Raw genomic sequence first — 7500 nt, forward strand, 5'->3', positions numbered from 1 at the left:
ATCCGCCGCCGGGCCGCACCGCCCGCGCGCTGTAACACCCCCGCCGGAGCGGAGGCCACCTTCGCGCGGGGACTTAGACCGACGGCAAACCGGTCGTGACCCGCGCCGGTCGCTAGTGCGCTGAGACGGTGCGCGAGCCGACTCGGCAGCGGCGCCTTAATCGTCCGCGAACCGAGACGGCGCGCCCCCGCACCCAACTGAAAGCGAGCCGGCGACCTGACGGGCCCTCCCGTTTGCCTCTCAACGGTTTCACGTACTCTTGAACTCTCTCTTCAAAGTGCTTTTCAACTTTCCCTCACGGTACTTGTCCGCTATCGGTCTCGCGACCGTATTTAGTCTTAGGTGGAGTTTACCACCCGCTTTGGGCTGCATTCCCAAACAACCCGACTCCGAGAAGACCCGAAGCGGCCAAGGCAAGCGCCCCTATGGGCCTAACACCCGCCGTGGGACGAGGCCTCGATCAGAAGGACACCGGCGCTCGCCGTCAGCCGCACTGGGACTTCCGTACGTCACAACTCGGCGCGCTCGAAAAGCGCGCAGATTCGACGCTGGACTCTTCCCGGTTCACTCGCCGTTACTCAGGGAATCCCTGTTGGTTTCTTTTCCTCCGCTTAATAATATGCTTAAATTCAGCGGGTGCTCTCGCCTGAACTCAGGTCGTATGTGTCAAGCGGGCCGCTTCTTACACGGCCCGCTGGCATCGCAAGTCGTCGCCGCCGGCGCCGACCGAGCGCGTACCGTCGCCGCCTTGGCCCACGGTCGGTCTTGATCTCGTGACCGGACCGACCGACCTGGACCCGCCCCTCGAACGTAGTTGAACACGTCGAGGGGCCGGCGGTGTACGGGACACGCGGTCGCGCCGAGAAAGCTCGGCGACCGCTTCAACTTGGGGCGACGCCCGGCCGTCTTTGCAGAGGCCAGGCGACGGCCCTCGGGTGAGGACGAACGCGACCCTGAGGCAGACGCGGTCCCGGGATTGACCCGAGACCGCAATTCGCGTTCAGAAGGTCGACGTTCAATGTGTTCTGCAATTCACATTACTTCTCGCACTTGGCTGCGTCCTTCATCGACTCGCAAGCCGAGTGATCCACCGTTAAGAGTCGTCCTCGACGTTTCGCCCGGCGCCGAAGCGCGCGGACGTCACACTGTGGGATCGACCACAAAACCACCACCGACAACAACTGCACAAAAACACCAACAAACGGCGCCGAGCGACCGCCGGGCTGGGCCGGCGGCACATCGAGCGCGGTGCCCAGAAGCCACCATCGCACTCGGCTGCCTTGCTATGCCAACGTGTTACGCGTGTCGCACGGGGCGGAACCCCGATTGACGGCCGCCCTCTCGGCGGCACCCAAAGACAATTCAGTGCGCGGTCGGCCGGGGCCTACCACCACCTTCGGTAATGATCCTTCCGCAGGTTCACCTACGGAAACCTTGTTACGACTTTTACTTCCTCTAAATGATCAAGTTTGATCGTCTTCTCGACACGCCGACGCGGCCGTTGCCAGCCGCGACGGGGCCGATCCAAGGATCTCACTAAACCATTCAATCGGTAGTAGCGACGGGCGGTGTGTACAAAGGGCAGGGACGTAATCAACGCAAGTTGATGACTTGCGCTTACTGGGAATTCCTCGTTCAAGGGAAACAATTGCAAGTCCCTATCCCAATCACGAATGAGGTTCAACGGGTTACCCGGACCTTTCGGCCTAGGTTAGACACTCGCTGCTTCACTCAGTGTAGCGCGCGTGCGGCCCCGGACATCTAAGGGCATCACAGACCTGTTATTGCTCAATCTCGTGTGGCTAAACGCCACTAGTCCCTCTAAGAAGTTAGACGCCGACCGAGAAGGTCGCGTAACTATTTAGCATGCCAGAGTCTCGTTCGTTATCGGAATTAACCAGACAAATCGCTCCACCAACTAAGAACGGCCATGCACCACCACCCACAGAATCAAGAAAGAGCTCTCAATCTGTCAATCCTACCTGTGTCCGGACGGGTGAGTTTCCCCGTGTTGAGTCAAATTAAGCCGCAGGCTCCACTCCTGGTGGTGCCCTTCCGTCAATTCCTTTAAGTTTCAGCTTTGCAACCATACTTCCCCCGGAACCCAAAGACTTTGGTTTCCCGGAAGCTGCCGGAAAGGTCGTCATGGTAACGCCTCCCGATCGCTAGTTGGCATCGTTTATAGTCAGAACTAGGACGGTATCTGATCGTCTTCGAACTTCTGACTTTCGCTCTTGATTAAAGAAAACATTCTTGGCGAATGCTTTCGCAGTAGTTCGTCTTCCGCCGATCCAAGAATTTCACCTCTAACGGCAGAGTACGGACGCCCCCGTCTGTCCCTCTTAATCATTACCTCGTGCTCCGAAAACCAACAAAATAGAACCGAGGTCCTATTCCATTATTCCATGCAACACTATGCAGGCGAACAGCCTGCTTTGAACACTCTAATTTTTTCAAAGTAAACTTATCGGCCACCGCCGACACTCAGTCAAGAGCACCGACGGAGAACCGAAGGTGAGGCGAACGCAACCAGTGACACGCCTTGCGACGGACCGGCGGCGCTCGCCCAAAATCCAACTACGAGCTTTTCAACCGCAACAACTTTAGCATACACTGTTGGAGCTGGAATTACCGCGGCTGCTGGCACCAGACTTGCCCTCCAATGGATACTCGTTAAGAGTTTCAGGATGTACTCATTCCAATTACAGGGCCTCGTTAGAGTCCTGTATTGTTATTTTTCGTCACTACCTCCCCGTGTCGGGAATGGGTAATTTGCGCGCCTGCTGCCTTCCTTGGATGTGGTAGCCGTTTCTCAGGCTCCCTCTCCGGAATCGAACCCTGATTCCCCGTTACCCGTTATCACAAAGGTAGGCACGTAGCGTACCTTCGACAGTTGATAGGGCAGACACTTGAATGATACGTCGTCGGTGCAGAGACCGTACGATCCGCGTGGTTATCCAGAGTCATCAAACGTCACAGGACGAACCCGGTCGGTTTTGATCTGATAAAAGCGCGCCTCCCGAAGTCGGCGCTTAATGCATGTATTAGCTCTAGAATTACCACAGTTATCCACTTCGCTTACGAGACCAAATAAACCAAGACTGATTTAATGAGCCATTCGCAGTTTCGCTTTACGAGAACTCGTACTTGCACCTGCATGGCTTAATCTTTGAGACAAGCATATCACTACTGGCAGGATCAACCAGATAGCTGCGACAGCTGCGCTCGGCCCTTGCTGGGCCGCCCGGCGCGTGCTCGTCGCATTCGTTTAAGACCGAGGCGATCGCCTGCGGCCGTACTCAGCTTCGACAGTCGCTGGCCGCGACGTCCACGCTCTCGCCGGCAGTGCCAGGCGGAGCGATTTGCGTTTTTTCTTTGCTCGCCCTCTCTCGGGCTCGATCCATTCAGTTTCGCACAAACAAGAGCTCTGCCGGCCGCCTGCAGCGGTGCCTAAAACCCGGGCATAACAATGCGACCGTTCTGCTAGGCCGACAAGCGCTCAAGCCAGACGCTCGATCGAACGCCCCCTACATATTAGTCGAGACAACGGCTCGCTCATTAGCATCGCGTTTGTACTTTAACTTTTTTTGGCTCGGCTTCTTTCGACGCCGATGCCGGCGACGCAGCACTCTCTCGCCCGCCAGCCACCGAGAAAAGGGTGCGCTCCGACCGGCCCCGCACCGCTCTTTCTTGGCTCATTCGAAATTACTGTCTTTCGCTCTGACATGCCTTACCTAGGGTTAGGTTAGTATGCTTGCACGTTTGTACTTTAACTTTTTTCGGCTCGGCTTCTTTCGACGCCGATGCCGGCGACGCAGCACTCTCTCGCCCGCCAGCCACCGAGAAAAGGGTGCGCTCCGACCGGCCCCGCACCGCTCTTTCTTGGCTCATTCGAAATTACTGTCTTTCGCTCTGACATGCCTTACCTAGGGTTAGGTTAGTATGCTTGCACGTTTGTACTTTAACTTTTTTCGGCTCGGCTTCTTTCGACGCCGATGCCGGCGACGCAGCACTCTCTCGCCCGCCAGCCACCGAGAAAAGGGTGCGCTCCGACCGGCCCCGCACCGCTCTTTCTTGGCTCATTCGAAATTACTGTCTTTCGCTCTGACATGCCTTACCTAGGGTTAGGTTAGTATGCTTGCACGTTTGTACTTTAACTTTTTTCGGCTCGGCTTCTTTCGACGCCGATGCCGGCGACGCAGCACTCTCTCGCCCGCCAGCCACCGAGAAAAGGGTGCGCTCCGACCGGCCCCGCACCGCTCTTTCTTGGCTCATTCGAAATTACTGTCTTTCGCTCTGACATGCCTTACCTAGGGTTAGGTTAGTATGCTTGCACGTTTGTACTTTAACTTTTTTCGGCTCGGCTTCTTTCGACGCCGATGCCGGCGACGCAGCACTCTCTCGCCCGCCAGCCACCGAGAAAAGGGTGCGCTCCGACCGGCCCCGCACCGCTCTTTCTTGGCTCATTCGAAATTACTGTCTTTCGCTCTGACATGCCTTACCTAGGGTTAGGTTAGTATGCTTGCACGTTTGTACTTTAACTTTTTTCGGCTCGGCTTCTTTCGACGCCGATGCCGGCGACGCATCACTCTCTCGCCCGCCAGCCACCGAGAAAAGGGTGCGCTCCGACCGGCCCCGCACCGCTCTTTCTTGGCTCATTCGAAATTACTGTCTTTCGCTCTGACATGCCTTAACTAGGGTTAGGTTAGTATGCTTGCACGTTTGTACTTTAACTTTTTTCGGCTCGGCTTCTTTCGACGCCGATGCCGGCGACGCAGCACTCTCTCGCCCGCCAGCCACCGAGAAAAGGGTGCGCTCCGACCGGCCCCGCACCGCTCTTTCTTGGCTCATTCGAAATTACTGTCTTTCGCTCTGACATGCCTTACCTAGGGTTAGGTTAGTATGCTTGCACGTTTGTACTTTAACTTTTTTCGGCTCGGCTTCTTTCGACGCCGATGCCGGCGACGCAGCACTCTCTCGCCCGCCAGCCACCGAGAAAAGGGTGCGCTCCGACCGGCCCCGCACCGCTCTTTCTTGGCTCATTCGAAATTACTGTCTTTCGCTCTGACATGCCTTACCTAGGGTTAGGTTAGTATGCTTGCACGTTTGTACTTTAACTTTTTTCGGCTCGGCTTCTTTCGACGCCGATGCCGGCGACGCAGCACTCTCTCGCCCGCCAGCCACCGAGAAAAGGGTGCGCTCCGACCGGCCCCGCACCGCTCTTTCTTGGCTCATTCGAAATTACTGTCTTTCGCTCTGACATGCCTTACCTAGGGTTAGGTTAGTATGCTTGCACGTTTGTACTTTAACTTTTTTCGGCTCGGCTTCTTTCGACGCCGATGCCGGCGACGCAGCACTCTCTCGCCCGCCAGCCACCGAGAAAAGGGTGCGCTCCGACCGGCCCCGCACCGCTCTTTCTTGGCTCATTCGAAATTACTGTCTTTCGCTCTGACATGCCTTACCTAGGGTTAGGTTAGTATGCTTGCACGTTTGTACTTTAACTTTTTTCGGCTCGGCTTCTTTCGACGCCGATGCCGGCGACGCATCACTCTCTCGCCCGCCAGCCACCGAGAAAAGGGTGCGCTCCGACCGGCCCCGCACCGCTCTTTCTTGGCTCATTCGAAATTACTGTCTTTCGCTCTGACATGCCTTACCTAGGGTTAGGTTAGTATGCTTGCACGTTTGTACTTTAACTTTTTTCGGCTCGGCTTCTTTCGACGCCGATGCCGGCGACGCAGCACTCTCTCGCCCGCCAGCCACCGAGAAAAGGGTGCGCTCCGACCGGCCCCGCACCGCTCTTTCTTGGCTCATTCGAAATTACTGTCTTTCGCTCTGACATGCCTTACCTAGGGTTAGGTTAGTATGCTTGCACGTTTGTACTTTAACTTTTTTCGGCTCGGCTTCTTTCGACGCCGATGCCGGCGACGCAGCACTCTCTCGCCCGCCAGCCACCGAGAAAAGGGTGCGCTCCGACCGGCCCCGCACCGCTCTTTCTTGGCTCATTCGAAATTACTGTCTTTCGCTCTGACATGCCTTACCTAGGGTTAGGTTAGTATGCTTGCACGTTTGTACTTTAACTTTTTTCGGCTCGGCTTCTTTCGACGCCGATGCCGGCGACGCAGCACTCTCTCGCCCGCCAGCCACCGAAAAAAGGGTGCGCTCCGACCGGCCCCGCACCGCTCTTTCTTGGCTCATTCGAAATTACTGTCTTTCGCTCTGACATGCCTTACCTAGGGTTAGGTTAGTATGCTTGCACGTTTGTACTTTAACTTTTTTCGGCTCGGCTTCTTTCGACGCCGATGCCGGCGACGCAGCACTCTCTCGCCCGCCAGCCACCGAGAAAAGGGTGCGCTCCGACCGGCCCCGCACCGCTCTTTCTTGGCTCATTCGAAATTACTGTCTTTCGCTCTGACATGCCTTACCTAGGGTTAGGTTAGTATGCTTGCACGTTTGTACTTTAACTTTTTTCGGCTCGGCTTCTTTCGACGCCGATGCCGGCGACGCAGCACTCTCTCGCCCGCCAGCCACCGAGAAAAGGGTGCGCTCCGACCGGCCCCGCACCGCTCTTTCTTGGCTCATTCGAAATTACTGTCTTTCGCTCTGACATGCCTTACCTAGGGTTAGGTTAGTATGCTTGCACGTTTGTACTTTAACTTTTTTCGGCTCGGCTTCTTTCGACGCCGATGCCGGCGACGCAGCACTCTCTCGCCCGCCAGCCACCGAGAAAAGGGTGCGCTCCGACCGGCCCCGCACCGCTCTTTCTTGGCTCATTCGAAATTACTGTCTTTCGCTCTGACATGCCTTACCTAGGGTTAGGTTAGTATGCTTGCACGTTTGTACTTTAACTTTTTTCGGCTCGGCTTCTTTCGACGCCGATGCCGGCGACGCAGCACTCTCTCGCCCGCCAGCCACCGAGAAAAGGGTGCGCTCCGACCGGCCCCGCACCGCTCTTTCTTGGCTCATTCGAAATTACTGTCTTTCGCTCTGACATGCCTTACCTAGGGTTAGGTTAGTATGCTTGCACGTTTGTACTTTAACTTTTTTCGGCTCGGCTTCTTTCGACGCCGATGCCGGCGACGCATCACTCTCTCGCCCGCCAGCCACCGAGAAAAGGGTGCGCTCCGACCGGCCCCGCACCGCTCTTTCTTGGCTCATTCGAAATTACTGTCTTTCGCTCTGACATGCCTTACCTAGGGTTAGGTTAGTATGCTTGCACGTTTGTACTTTAACTTTTTTCGGCTCGGCTTCTTTCGACGCCGATGCCGGCGACGCAGCACTCTCTCGCCCGCCAGCCACCGAGAAAAGGGTGCGCTCCGACCGGCCCCGCACCGCTCTTTCTTGGCTCATTCGAAATTACTGTCTTTCGCTCTGACATGCCTTACCTAGGGTTAGGTTAGTATGCTTGCACGTTTGTACTTTAACTTTTTTCGGCTCGGCTTCTTTCGACGCCGATGCCGGCGACGCAGCACTCTCTCGCCCGCCAGCCACCGAGAAAAGGGT

At 56.3% G+C, this 7500-nt stretch overlaps 2 non-coding genes and 1 pseudogene across 2 annotated transcripts; all 3 read right to left on the minus strand.

The window, feature by feature from the left end:
- Window positions 1–660, minus strand: part of LOC144431687 (large subunit ribosomal RNA) — a 3695-nt pseudogene extending 3035 nt beyond the window's left edge.
- A 288-nt stretch (window positions 661–948) lies between these two features.
- On the minus strand, window positions 949–1102 carry LOC144431537 (5.8S ribosomal RNA). The gene has a single exon (XR_013480102.1). It is a non-coding gene; the product is annotated as a 5.8S ribosomal RNA (ribosomal RNA).
- A 298-nt stretch (window positions 1103–1400) lies between these two features.
- LOC144431651 (small subunit ribosomal RNA) lies at window positions 1401–3209 on the minus strand. The gene has a single exon (XR_013480213.1). It is a non-coding gene; the product is annotated as a small subunit ribosomal RNA (ribosomal RNA).
- Window positions 3210–7500: the final 4291 nt, after the last annotated feature.

Source organism: Styela clava, chromosome 13, assembly GCF_964204865.1.
Source record: "Styela clava chromosome 13, kaStyClav1.hap1.2, whole genome shotgun sequence".
Taxonomy (NCBI): domain Eukaryota; kingdom Metazoa; phylum Chordata; class Ascidiacea; order Stolidobranchia; family Styelidae; genus Styela; species Styela clava.